Source organism: Neopelma chrysocephalum, unplaced genomic scaffold (assembly GCF_003984885.1).
Source record: "Neopelma chrysocephalum unplaced genomic scaffold, ASM398488v2 Primary Assembly neopelma1_25, whole genome shotgun sequence".
In the NCBI taxonomy this organism is placed as follows: Eukaryota; Metazoa; Chordata; class Aves; order Passeriformes; family Pipridae; genus Neopelma; species Neopelma chrysocephalum.
The window spans coordinates 38,696,945-38,712,492 of NW_020897694.1; positions in this window are offsets into that span (position 1 = coordinate 38,696,945).

Consider the following 15,548-nt stretch of genomic DNA (forward strand, 5'->3'; position numbering starts at 1 on the left):
CACAAAATTTTAATCATTTTATAGTGCAAAGATACAAACACAGCCTATCTTTCAGACAGTGATTTTTATTTGTGCTAGACTGCAAGAATTAAGTATGTACATCTTAATGTCACAGGTGCAAGATTTTACTCCACTGATTAAAGGAACCAATTCCTTGATTCATGGAAAACTCATGGAAGGGTGCAGCAGACTTTTTATTGTAATAGTTATATTCTGTTCTCATTTACATTCAGGTAAACTAATTTCATTGTACTACTGATTTGCATCCATACTAACTTTGGTCTGCAACATGAAATTAATCAACCTAGTGTTGTAACTCCAGTATAGTATGTAAAAAACCCACAAATTCTGTCTGACTCATACAGATTTTGAACCTGTAAATATTGACTTGTGGGTTTTTAAGTTGCACAGAATCAGCAGGAACTTCTGCAATGCCATTACAGAACCCAAACCTCAAGGTCAAGCTATATCACCTTCAAGGTTTCCAGGCCACTGGAATTTTGAATGCATTATTCTGAATAACCTGTTTCTCATTAAATAGAAGAAGTTAATGGCAAGAGATATTTTTTGGAATTGTGTATCAACAAAAATACATTGCTCGTGTCAACTGAAATGTAGTTCACATTAGTATTTATTAACTAATTAGGATTACATAAAATTTTGTAATGCAGGATAAGGTAGGAAGGGAGAAAACTATTTATAAAGCCTTTGTATTTGTTTTTTTCTGTGCTTAAAAGAAAACAAAGAAGTTAATCTTGATGTGCTTCAATAAAACCTGAGCTATTGAGTTAAAAATATGCTCTATTGTGGGGTCATTTAAGGTGTTTACAATAATGAAGGTTTTAGGCATATCCATTCAGAAGCTCAGTCTCACTCACTGTCCCATAGCGGAGGGCTTCTATCCCCACATTGCCTGGCCTTGCAGATTGAAAGAACGACAGATGAAGTCTGACACTGGACAGGCCCTCAGCATATGTAAAACTGACTGTTTCTGCTACAAAACCCCAAAGTTGAGTTAGGGAACCCAACTGGTAGCTCATGAGTTACTTATAGAAAATCTTAAACTGGCTTTCCACTTTCTTATTTGCATTTGGGGAATTTTAATGGCCCTCACTGCCTATTGAAATCTGAGGAGGCAAAAAACAGTTTGCATAAAAATTGCCGTTGAGCGGACGTATTAAAACACCTGAGAAGTAAAAAAGAAGGACTTAGGAAAGTAAGTACTAAACTAATACTGAGGGAAGAGCTGTCTTTGGGAAGGTGACAGCTAGCAAAACGCCTCTGCAAAACATGCAGAAACAGCAGCACAAATAAGTGGGGTGGGCGTAAAAGTGGTGGCTGCTGAGTCCAGTATTTTTTCAGCAAGTCCTTATCTCCCCATGCTTTGATCTGCTAGGAAGTCATCATACAGTTTGGCTTTCTTTACCACTCTGCGCATTTTGATTGTACTGGAAAATTTCATTCACGGTCATTAGAGCACTTGTACTAGCACTCAGGTTAAATAATCTGGCAGCAAGTCTGATTAGGCTGCCTCTCTATCCCCGTCAAGGTGTTGTGGCAGTAAGTCCTAAGTGATCTAAAGGAGACTGTTTTCCTCTCCTGGCTCTGGGTGGTTGTAGTGGTGGCTTACAAGCATGTGTATGTGTTGCTGCTATGCTTAATGGAGAACAAACACATAAGTGTGACAGGAAAAGAAAGCTGAAAATATGGCTTGTACCATCTGCTTTGAAAGTGCTGAAATGTGTTGTTGTGCTGATGCCTTCCAGACCTGAGTGCCATAACTGTGGGACAACCACTGAAGTGTCTGGGATGTGCCTAATAGTGCATGGTTTCGCAATATGGCATGAGATGAATTATCAGCTTGCCTTTGCCAAAAGGGACATTCTGGTTGTCCCCTCACACTTCCTTATTCCAGCTATGATTTTTGTGGTATATTTTGAGCCAGAGTTGGGTCTCATCTAAGTGCACAACAAGAGTTTCAACACATTAAATGGCAGAAAATTTACTCAGTATTAAACGTGGGTGATATGTCTCTGAGATAGTGATCAGAAGGAGTTTACTCCAAGTACAATGGTGTGAGCACAGAACTGGATAAGGGGGGGAGCAGAATGTGGGAAGGGGTGTCAGATTCTCCTTTTCAGCAACAGGGAAACATTAGCCCAGCACAGCCTATCATAAAATCATACATGAGTATGCCTCTGAGTTAGTGTACTGCTTTGCAAGTATCTGCAGTCACAAATGCCTGTAAGATTGGGTTTACATTAAACATTGCCCTATACAAGTTTAATCAGCAAGGAACAATGTATTTCATCATCAGAAAACGAAGTACCTCTACAAGAAACCAGATTTGAAACATCCCAGGGTTGTTCCTTTAGATTATCAGAAAGAAACAATTAACAACCTCCTCGGTGTTAATTTTTCCTGTTTCCTAGAGAAAGGAAAAACAGGATTTTACTGTTCACTTTTATGTGAAAGGTTGCTGCTTATCCCAGTTCTTATCAAAGATAATGTGGCTAACAGCATGAAGAAGGAGAAAAGGTAAACTGAAAAGGGAAAAGGGACAGAACTCCTCATTTCAGTCTGAGCCTAAGCTCACATGAAAACAACACGAAGACCTGGATTCTGCACAGAGCATTACCAACCATATCACTCAAGTGGAGGTCAGTAAACCAAGGAGAGCAGAGTACATGTAATGTGGGGGGCAGAAAAGTAATTGGCATGTTCATGCAGTGGTTGTACTTGGAGGAGAAGTTATCTACCATGTAGGTAGTGCTGCAGCTTCTGTCCACGTGTTCACCTTTGTGCAGAAAGTAGAGCTTGGAGGAAGAGGCTGTTGCCTAGATTTGCACTTATGCCCAGAAGCTCAGTCATGCTCCCAGACACAGAAGGATGTGCACAGCCAACATGAATGTAATCTGGCTGAGAAAGTGGTCATTGAAAAAAGAAGACAACATAGGGATTAGGGTCATATCAAACAACACCTATTCTTTTTAGGCAAAGTACAAATAAATTTCATACAAATAACCTAACATCCTAGGCTGGCTTTGTTGCAGAACACAAATCCAGGCTGACGTCTGCTAATATTCTGTGACTCCCCACTTCCTTCTTAGGTATAAAAAACTTTTCTGGGCCATAACAGATTAGCTGTGTTGCCTCTGCCTCATAATGCCCTGGCACACGGCAAAGAGCTGAGCGGAAGGAATTCCAGGAGGAGGTGAGGGTAGCTGAGAGAACCAGAGTCTATCTCAGCACTACTGGAGCGATAATTGCATCTTGTTATCCTTGGTAAATAGTTGTCCCAATGGAAGAGAAGCATTTGTCTTTGAACCAAGCCCTGTACTGCTAGTCAGGACACAACCCACAGTAGCACAAGGTCATCTGATGAAACCTACAGCAAGGGAGAGAGCATGATTAGCAGCCTCCAGAAAAAGAGCTAACAGGCATCAAAATCCTACACTGGCTGCCTCGGCAGCTGGTTTGCCAGATAAAAGTCAAACAGAAGCGGTGGATACAAAAACTGGGGAAGAAAATGAACGTTAGCTATTTTTGTTGTATCCCTGAGGGAAAGGGATGAGAAGAAAGAATGCCAAAAGCGTAAGAACAGCTGATAAAGGTTTACTGAGCTCAGAAAATCCCACTCTAACATTTTTTAGCCTAGGAAATATAAATTAAGCCATTAGTACTTGAGGCCATTTTGATTTTTGAATAAGTACAAATCTAAATACATTCTACTTGGTGTCTGAAAACCTTGAAAGGCTGAGAACACTTGAGATTATCCCAGCTATACAAATAGGGCATTGTAGGAAATGTCCTCCTTTATCGCTTACTCAGTCCTAGGTAAAGTGCAAAGTTATTCCTTGTATGAAGAGAACATACACACAGTCAAAACATTTGGAGTAGATCTTTAGCTAAAAATGGTAAAAATGGAATTAGTGCTGTTTACACCAGCAAGGCATCTATGAATTTGAGAAAAGTGTAGCAGTAGAACAAAATACTGCTAAATCAGTTTGCTCCTTTTGTTTTCAGTTAATTCCCCCAAAAATTCCTGTGCATGCTCTAGGCATTTTTTTAAAGATTTGGTTTAAATTGACTGTGTTGCTAAACACTTAACTGTGGGGTTATATTTTTGTTCAAAGAATTCATGTGTAGGGTTGTTTTTTGTCAGATGTGAGTCCACAGAGGAATAAAAGGCCTAGAAAGAACGGTTAATAAGAACATTTAGAAAACAATGATAAATCCTCAGAAATATAATTGAATGTGTTGCAGATTTTAAATATAATATATGCTTGATCCTTTCCTCCTTCTTCTCTACATAAGTCCACAGTACTGAAGAAGTACTATGATACTGATACTAGCTGGGCATAGGAAGAATATGGCACCCTCCTGCTTGCTCAGCACCTCCAGAGGTGCAACAAGGCTTAATATAAGGCATTTCAGAAAGCCAAATTTCAGTTCCTAAGAGCAAATCTTCTGCTTAACATTTTTCACAAACAGTGAGCCCACTGAGGAAAGACAGGGCAGGATTTTGCTTCAGGATAAGCAACCACACAAGAAAGGAGAAAAAGCCTGCCTGCAGCAGTCTGTGTGGTCTGGATGTGGCTATACTGCTTTTTGCACTGCACAAGAGTGAAGCGTGGCAAAGACAGCCATCTCCTGTGGTGGAACACAGATTCTGCTGCAGCAGGCATTACAGGGTAGGTTGGTATCCGTGCACACCTTCCTTGAGGATATCAGCCTAAGGGGGCATGAAATCTGATGATCAGGGTAATCCAACTACACACAATTTATGACACATGGAAGTTGTTTTGAAAAGCTGCTGCGGGGGGAGTTGGACTCCTTGGCTTTCTGAGTGACCAGGGAGGTTAGAGAGATAACCTTCATCATTTGAGCCAGACAAGCCAGCAAGCTGTCTGGAACCTTGGAAGACTAGCTGTATTTAAACATTATTACCAGCAAACTCATTTTCCACCCTATAGGCTGTGTGCACACATGTGTTATTGACTCTAGATTTGAAGTGCCCTTAGAGATGTATCCAGTGGTCTGAGAGTGTCCATGAGTTGAAGGTAACATTGAACTTGAAGATGTCAATAAGAAAGGACTATGCTGGCCTAGGGCAGGGAACTCAGGAACTCACATGCTCCAGTATTTCATTTCCCTGAAGAAGTAATCAAAAATAGTCTGTGCCCAGGAAATGTGCAAAAAACCCCCACAAAACATAGAAAATGAAAAACAGGGCACAAGTAATGGGAAACTTGAGAAACTGCAAACTGAGCAGATCGGGATCCGGTGCAGTAGCATGGAGAGTATCGATATAGGAGCTGGGGAGTTGTCCTCTTAAGCCTATAGCATTTCCATGTTTTCCTTATTGACATCAGCCAAAACAGGTCTGGATGCTGATGGAGAACTTCTGGATGGCACTCAAACTTTGTGTCTCCACAAAGAGTCAGCATACAACTGATAATAATTATCATCTTCATGTTTATAATACTGGTAGATTGCAGATTTACTAAAGAACATAGAGGTGGAAGAGAGAACAAAAAAGCAGTGGCTAAAGAGTGAATTTTGGTGTGTAATTGCAATTTTTTCTTGTGTATTTATTAGTTCCACTTAGGTGTCACCTGTACTACATTTTTTGAAAGAGTATTTGAGTCCACTCCTGTAGGGGGCACTGAATGTCAGAAGGATGAAGTGGGAGGAGGAAGATAGGTCAGTCACACGTAGGGAAGATCCTAGGTCACGCAGCAGAGCACCTCACATGGTAGAAGAAGCCTGTTTTTGGGCACCTGAATCTCACCTTCAGCGTTTTAGACTCTAGAGAAGTAGCTCTGGTAAGGCCAATACCTTCTTACAACAAAATCAATGCACAGATTTGTGAGAGTGACAATTAACAACTACTCATCCTCAGCCTTATACCGTCTAAGCATACAAGGTAGTATGCCTCTGTTCAGAGACAGGATGAGTCTAGATGATCTATGAAACCACTACATGATATGCAGTTGTTTACAAGAGATGATAGCTCACTCAGCAATCACCATCTTTCAGCAAAATACCCAGTGCAAGGAAAGAATCCATCTCCTTCATTAACATGATAGTGTCACATATGTACCTGTGTTTCATGCAGAGTTAATTCCTTTATTTAAACTGTGCTGTGAAAAGCTTTCTTCATAGCATGTGTTAAACTTCCATAGAAAAAAACACACTGATCTTGGATTTTACCTTTAGCACACTTAACTTCTGGTCTGTACTCATCTGACACACTTTCTTTAACTATCAGAAAAATCTGCCTTTTTTGACTACAGCAGCACTGATTGATTCTGTGCTTACAGATGGATTTTGTTTTATGGGCTTTTTTTTCACTCATGCCTCAGAAATGTATTGGTTGGTTGTATTCCCACAACTGAAATAAACTGGTGGCACAGGAGAAAACTACCACATTTGCTGAAACGCCACAGACAAATTGCTATTCCTTTAGCTAACCTTATTTTTTTTATTTCCCAAGACATGTGCTACACTTCTAAAGAGAACAATTTCAAGGAAACGAAACACTCAGCCTTTACAAAGAAAAATGAGATAATATGGGGGTGGGGAGAGAGCAGAAATATTTCTGGTTATTCTGAAAGTTTTTATTCTTTCCCAGTAAAACATTATTAGAAAAGTATCCAAAGTTCACAGATGTTGGGTTTTTCTAAAATACTTACAGACTGAACTCATTATTCAGGTGAGTGGTCCAGGGAGGTCAGCAGGCCCATTCCAATATTTAGCAAATATTTGCAGGATGAAAAATCAAAACACCAGTTCTTTAAGTTGCCTCATGCTGTCAGGTGTCTTCTGTATCTTTAAAAATGGGCACAGGATTCCATTCAGGCAATGACATTTTGTGTAAATAGGTAATTTTTTAAATGTCATAGCACACTGGCTGTGCTTTGAGATATGTTCATGTGAATGAGGTAAAGAATGGTAAGGCTCAGTGTACACAGAAGCCAACAAAAGACAGTAGCTGTCTAACTCGAGCCTTGTTCATCTGGGGAAAAGGTCCTCACACTTTCGGGCTTTGCAGTTAAAGTGCTTTGCCGTTATCTGTAGCTCTAATTTTCTTGCAGGCTTTCCCTGGGAACAGAGAAAGGAATGGACATATTAGAGGGATCAGACAGCTGTGAGTACAGAATCTATTGTGCAGTTAGAGTCAAATTGTTGTGGGTCTGATCCTGGGGCATGCCCAGAATCTACAACACTTACTAAAGTCAGACTGAGGAGCCCTCAGCACCTCGCAGCTACAGGCTACAGGAAAATAAGGACTCATCCAGGCCATTGCTAACGTTGTCAGAATTTTTAGACCTAAATTCATAAGAGATTTAACATCCTAAACCCACAATTCCCAAAGTACTTTGCCAGCTGTCTATCCCAACAGATATTTATATTAAACTGTATGCCTACATCTCCACCACTGCACACGCAATTATTGCTGTACTGTTTGGCACTTTCTAAAATATCTTGACTTTGGAGCAAGGCTTTTCCTTAATACAATCTCATCAGGCAAATAGCTGTTTTCATAAATGTGGTCTCTACACAATAGGGATAAATTTGATATAAGAGAGCAGGAATGCAGTTTCTAGTGAAGCTGCAAAACTTGCAATTGAATTGTTAAGTAGCCTAGTTTGAGCAGCATTCAGATCTGGTTCAGGTCCACTTCCCGGGTGGTGAAAAGTCTACTCATCTTTTTAAACCTTTTGATGCCTTCATTGGAATGGCAATACCAATGACAACACAAAAAAATTGTGAGGTTTGATGATTATGTAGGTTTGGTTACATGGTTGGTGCGTTATGGAGGCAAAGAGTAATACTAATGCTATAATACAATGAATGTGATACTAACATAATCGGTTATTCTAGATATAGGTATATTGCTTTCTTCTGCGTATTTCTGGTCCTCAGTTTAAAATTTATCAACAAGTGTATTATGCAGACAAATTCACCAGAAGTTTTCAGATACCCAGCATGGTAATTGAATGATTATGCAGATTGAAGGAAAAAAGAAAAGATACTTGTAATAGCAAAAAGAGGTTTCCTGGGATGGTAAGGAAACCAAACCAACATTGTGAGGTTAATAGCTCAAGTCCTGGTTGTACATACATTTATGACAAACACTACTTTTTATTTTCAGGGTTACCAACATGCAAACTGCTCTAAACATGAAGTATAATAGTGTGTAGGAGGATTTATGTTTTAACCAGCCCTGTAAAAATGCTGACAGAGGATGGAGATGCGACTGAAAGGTGTCAAGACACCTTCTATCAACAGATGGGCAACAAAAGAGGGTTGAACCTTGAGGACAATGCTGTCCTCAAAGACTAAGGAGGAATTTGTGTTGGCTTGATTTATGAGTAGTGAATTATTGTATGTGGTCAGTGTGGATCTCATCTGAAGCTAAAGGGAGCCTTTCTTCCCCATATGAATCTCTTCTGCCTATTTCCAAACCAAGATACCAGTCCTGGAGATTTTCTCGTTTCTTCCTCTTTCTTCCTCCCATCAGTAACTGTAATGTGAGGTGGTGGTTGTAAATTCAGTAAAACTATTATTGCTCCGAATTGCACCTCTCATGCTCTATTTCTATGATTCTTTTCACATCTATAAGTTCATTTTTTTTCTCTCACATTTTGATGTTCTCTTCCTCTTTTTTATTGCACAGCCTTTGCCCAAGTTCCCATACCCTAAACCCTCTTCTGTTTCCATTCCTAGATCTCTGTTTGTCTCCCTCTTTCTCTCTCTCTCCCCCTCCTGCTTTTTCCAATTCCTTACCCCCTTAAATTCTCTTTTCAAAACCTTTCTCTGGTAATGGCTGCCGTAGTATGAGGGGGAACTGGTATTCCATCTATTGCACTTCAGGCTCTCACACACTCAAGCATGCACCCTCCTGGGTCACCATGCTTTTCTCTACTGGGAACAGAGAGACACATCCCACCAGCATAGCTCATCAATATTTACTGATACAGAAAAGTATTCCGTGGGAACATATGACAGGGAACTGTTCTTCCAGTGATTGGCTACTAATAATGAATGACAAACACTTTTAGTTCTAGACTGAAAGATGTTTTGATGGATACATTTTCATTTACCACCCTGTTTCTCATAGTGCCAACTTCACAGAATCATGGTGATGACCGGTGTAAAAAAACAAAAAAATTTGGCTATTTAAACTTGAGGACTGACCTCCTGCTATCATCATTAAAGAAAAATATACCATGTTAAGTTCTTTTCTAATTGATTTTTTTTTCTAAACATCAATTTACTTCACTAGGTTTTCAGATAACATTGATTTGAGTAAACAAACAGATGCAGAAATATTAGTGAAGGCATAATTAGCATGCTTTCCCCCCTTTTTCAAGATTGACTTAAGATACTTCATAGACAGTATTTTTTTTCTGTTGATAACCAAACATTGCCTTGATAACCAAAAATTGCCCTCTTATGACATTTATCCCATCCTACTTAAACAAGAGATGGGTTTTTTAATGCAATCGCAGATGCATTGTTGCTTTTGAATACAGACTTATGTCCAAAGTAGGACATTTCCTGGTCAAATTTTCAAAGCTGTGACAACATTTTCCCTGAATGACTTCATTAGATGCTATCTGTGAAAAATTTATGAATGCAATTGCCTTCTACCAATATATTCTCTTTTTCCACCCCTACCTCTGACTTAATTTTGTGTATCAGTTTGCTTATAGATACAAAGAGTAAGGCCTTCCCATCACTGGAAATGAAACAGATTGATTTATCTCTCACTATTGTAATTATGTCACAGTAATCACTTTGCTCCACTGATGATCTCCACCTTAGTTCCCTGGATGGAGTTGTTAATTTGGTTTCTTTGCCAACTAAGATCTTCATTCATCTCATGAAGTTACTCTAAGCACTATCTGCAAGGGGATTGTTGTATTGTTTTTGTCTGCAGGCTGGACAGAGAGGTAGAATTGTCTACAGTATTCACCTAAAGTGCTATTAAGGATGAAAATAAGAGTTCACATAAATGGGAAGAGAAGCCTCCCTAAAATTTCCACTTTCACAGAAAAATGTCATGTCATTTACAATGAGGGGAATGGTTATGGAATGACAGTGAAATTTATCAGGAGTATGTGGAATAGAACATTAACCAATGCAATTAATTGTGGATTATAGACTTGCTAAAAAATGGATTTCAATTTGTTAAAAGTTTGACATTGACACAGAGTTTACTTATACACATATATCTTGAGTGAAAGATCATAAAAACCTTCTCCTTCCCCCAGTTACCCAGCTGGTAAAATGAAGAAATATTTAAGTGCATGGACTTTTCCATAAATGAGGATGCTGTGAGCACATAAAAGTTTGCCATCGGATATGTAAAGGCTCTGTCTTTATTTTCAGTAATCTCCCTTGGGTTACTGCTTTTCTCTTTTTATCATTTCTGTAATGTTTCCATTTCTTCCCCAACTACCTCAGTTTGAAATGCTTTCAATAGTCACTTGCAGTATCATTTCCACAGTACGTATTATTTATTTAGATGTTGCTAATAGTACAATATTTCAGCTGTCAAGAAACCTGATGTCTAGACTTTCTTCCACTTCCTTTCATTTGAATGACAAATAAGTTGCACCTTCTGGGTATATTTCTTAATGCTAAATAAGAAATTTAAATTTCCCTAGCTTTGCAGACCTAACACAGAGGAAGAACTAAGTTTTGCTGAAGGAACAACCTCTTTCTAATGTTTGTACAAAGGGTATCACATGTATTTTCTCAGGTCCTCAACTCAAGCATTTTTAGTTGCAAAGTAATAGAACAGTATGAATTACTCTTCAAATGCAAATTTTGAAAGTCTCAGACTTGACTGGGAAGCACTTACTTCCATCTCTTCTTGTCCTTCAGAGCAATGAGCTTCCACATTTCTTGTCCAGTGGAAAGCCCAACAAAGTCAAAATTAAAGGTACCACATAATTCTGTAGTGTCAAGTCTCAGCTGAAGCTGTAAATGAATTGATCAAATAAAAATATGGAAAGATCTGTTCAGCTTTCAGGGAAGAAATCTTTGTAGGTCTAATCTTTCCCTGGTAGTCTACCATTGTTGCAGAAGACCTTAACCTTTGCAGGTTAAGCAACCAAAGCAATCATACTGTTGAAGTTACTCATGTAAGTAGTATCTGTTTGCTGTATAAGCCTCTGTTTTTTCATTTTAATTCTGAAAACATAAGTAGCATCAAGGCTTCTCACTGGCAACTTACCTTCTGTCAATCAGCATCTACAGATCACTGTATTCTGGCTTCCCATTCTAAATTAAGTCCACAAGTGCCCTGGAGAAAGAATGATACAGTCCTGAACTACCGTTATTGCTTCAACTACATTTCAAAATGTTTCAATATGACTCTTGGAAAAATTGTTAGAGGACAGTCTGTAAATACATCTTAATGCTCCTTGGGGGTTTCAAAAGTAGTTGACTTCTCAAGTGTGTAGTATAAGTGTCCTCTGTTGATTCGGGATCTAGAGGAACTCATCTAATCAAGAGGTCATGAAAACCTCCAAACTGACCAAGCAATAGAATACACTTTCCAGTGGCTCTTAATTTATTGCACAAGAAGCCTAGACAACAAGAGAGTCCTGTTATGAATGACACAGTTGCAAGTGTTCGATAGTTCTCCTGGGAACTTTACTTAAGCTTCTCTGGATATAAACTCTATATTCTAGGATTACTTTCTTGCTGTGAAAATACCAGAGAACTTCAGTGCAAAACTTATCTGCTGACACACTAAAAGACCAGAAAATTATTTCACTGTACCATACCTCATCCTAATTAAATTGGCTTAGATTTTTAAAGTTCTCTTGACAGATTGTGCCAGCTCTTGTTCCTTGTCATCAGTTAAGTTTAGCTACTTAATAAATGTATCTTCCCTCATAAGAAATAACACCAACAGTTTGTTACTTTGCTTGAAATGGCAATTTTCTCTCTCAAAATTTCCATTTAAGGTGAAAGGCTAAATTACAGCTACATATCTCAGGCTGTGTTTCCTATTACAAGCCTTTTCAATTACATTTTGACTCCTCTGGAATCTCTTTTTAGAAATGTATGCTTTTAATCTTAGATCACAAGGAATTTGACCAAAAAAATAAGATCTAGTTATGATCTTGAACATATCTATGAAATTACGACTATAAACACACATGCATACACATATATATAGAAAGACAATTCAAAGACAATTCTTTATATGTGTATATGTATTGCATGTGTGTATGCCTGTTATATGTAGAGAGAGAGATAAGATTCAGATGACTAGAAGTTGAAATAGCAAATACAATATTTGAGTATTTGATATGTTAGCAGAAGCAGTTTTTCTTGTTTGCTTTATGCGTTACCTCAGTCACTGTTTCAAAGAAAAAAATATTCAAAAATTAGGAAACATCTTGGTTATAAAGCGATGCTGGATGGTGGATAAAGCTTAAAGACATACACATTATTGTGGCAGCTACATTGCTGTACACAAAACCAGAAAAATTTCCAATAACATCTTGTTCTGAAAATATGGTGATGTAAGCAGTGTTTCTTGGAGATTTACAATGCCAGCTTTGAGAATTTGAGATGTTGTACAGAAATGCTTGGAATGCTTTCCCAGAAGAAAGTACATTACAACTGAAATGTATCAGTTTTTTATTTCCAGCAAAAACATTAGGCAAGAGGTGTTTCTTACCATAAAGCTTGTGGTGGTTTGAAACTCCCAAGGATCTAATTTTTAAGTTCAAGCCCCCCTCCCACAGTCTGCCCCTGTGAGAGGGTTTAGTGATGGTATGGACTTGATATCTTTTTCACTTCATGTGAAGAGTTTTCAGACAAAACACAACCATTCGTTATTGGGGGAAGGGAGAAATATTTACAAAGGTTTATTTTACTTACACCTATATATATATATATATCTACATTGAATTAAATTCCTCCTTTCCTTCAATAAAAGTCCAAGAAGGAAAGAGAAAAGTCTTTCTGTCACTGCACAGGCCACAGTTCCTTCGTTTCAGTTTTTTGTGGCACTGGTTAGTGTCCTTCATTTTCCTAAGGCAGCAGATTTAATTATGGCAGTCAGGATTTTGGTTCTTACTTTGTGGAAATTCCAACCCCGAGCCCGAGCCTTCGGGGGATCTCCCTGTGGATCTCCACTCCTCTTGGGTTAGAACATCGAAGGCAGCTTTCAGTTCAGTCTTACCAAAGCTCTTTTGCTCTGTCTCAGCTCGCCAGCATGATAGAAACAACAGCAGCAGCAGCAGCAGAGGGCACGGCCACCTCCCCCGTGTTCCATCCTGGCTCAGCTCTCAGGAATGACTCCGGGTTTCTCGGCTCCTTTCTCTCTCTCTCTAGCTGCTGCTGCATTTTGGGACTCCCTAAAAGTTTGGAAGTCCACCCCTGCTCTTCAGCAGGTGTCTGGGTTTTGGGAAAGTAACACAGTCTTACCCCAAACCAACTCTGTTGAGTTTTCCTCTGTTTCGTTGCCAGCTCTCCCTCCTGCAGGAACATCTCTGCGTCTTTCAGCCGGCTTCATGTTATCTTGTTGCTACTGGCTATCTTTTTGGCTTTCAGCCATCGCTGTTTCTGTTCAGGACTGCTCCGTTGCCGTTTTCAATGTTTTCTGCTGCTACTGACAGTAAGGAAATTCTCCCACCTCTTGATTACGGGACCCGGTCCAGCTTTGACACTACACCGGGTCTCTCATAGCCTCAGCTGGGGCTGGGGGCTCTTGGCCCCCAGAGGGGGCTCACTGGCCCCCTGCTTCCTCGTGATTCAAATCATGGCTACCACCCTACTAAAAAAACTACCTCACCACCTTCTCTTCCATTGCTGTGGGTATGTAATTTCCGCAGGGCGCATATGAACCTTTGATTGGTCTAGTATTATCAGTGGGGCAAACCATTACTGCCCTAGAGAAAAGGTTTTTCAAACCACCACAAGCTTCACTCACACTCACATATGTTCAGTTAAATACTGGACAACCTCTTTGCTTAGCAGTAGTGAGTTCGTACCACAATCATTTACTATTCAAGTAGCATTATTGTCAACATCAGTAAAAACATCATATCTTTTCTGTGCATAGTATTATTCTTAGATGAATTATTTCTGATTTGAAACAACACAGAGAGGTTGATGGTAACATAGTCACCTAAAAGACATTTTCATGCCCTGTAAATGAGAGAGATTCTGTGTATTGTCAAAGTCACAGCTATCAAATCAAAGAGGTTACAGCTGCAGTCATGAAAAGGTTGTATGAATGTTCTGCAAATTATCCTTGTGTGACAAGAATATGCCCATCCTATCAGCCACTACATAGCCAATCCAGTTTGGTCATTAGGGAACCATGACTTAAGTTGCAGGAAGATGAGGGAACTGACATTAGTTCTTTTAAGGCATAACTTAGTTCATATATTTTCTCGAAGAGGGTAATTTTTTTTCAGTAACCTTTTTCCCTAAAGGTTTTGATTGCAGCAAAAAATGTCTTTTCATCCCATTTTCTTATAGCTCTTGTGACTGAAGGAAATATAACAGACTAGCTTTCCTGTCATGATCTGTCTTCATGCTTTCCATATACCCTTTTCATCCAAAAATTTATTGAAATTGCCTTATAATCCAGTAAAATTAACCCCTACTTATTGAATAGGGTTTAAAAGACAAGTGCTAAAAAGAATGTCTGAATACTTGCTGTTCCTACGAGACCTAATTAAGAGAATGTAAATTTCATTTTTCAAGTCCTGATTTCAAAATGATGATAAATAAAATCATTGGTGACAATCCCAAACTGTTGGGCTGTGAAATAGGAGCTATGTTTTGGGTACAGTGATATATGTGTATGCATTTGTGTATACACAACTACACTTATTGCTAAATTTGGAATCTTGAAGTTCACAAATAATCTTTCCAGGTTGAGCTGGAAAAGCACAATCATTCTTGTGAGACTTATTTTGGGTTAAACATTAAAAATATGTTTTGTTGCATTTCTTTTTTCCATCTTATGCCAATTCCCATATATTTAAAAATAGTTTTTGAAGTCATTGCAGGAATAAAGCCTAAATCAAGTGGTAGATTAGTTGCTAAGAAAGAAGAGGGCTTCTTTTACCTTTTATTGTCCTGAGCAGACAGCTATCCTCTTTTCCTGCCAGCCTAAACTACCTAGGCACACACGAAGATGCATTGCAGAAAAGTGCTAGTCTCTGACACCATCTGCTCTGAGCTTCTACTTACTGCAACTGTCAATATGTGAACACATTAAAGACTTCTTTTCTTTTGATATGTGAGCATTGCCTTGGGATGTGCTGGTCATATCATTTTCTCTCAGTAGATAATGATTTCCCATCTTCCACCTTGTTCCTGAGTTGGGATTTGTGGGGCAGGGAAAGGCTTGTCCTGTTGCCTTTAAAAACCAGTTTTCTGGGGCTTGTGATGTATCTTTCATCAAAAGGGAAATATGAGAAACCTATTGAATATCATCTAAAAATATCTCTCCTGTCTTTCAAGGACCTCCAACCCATAAAGCCTCTCTTCAT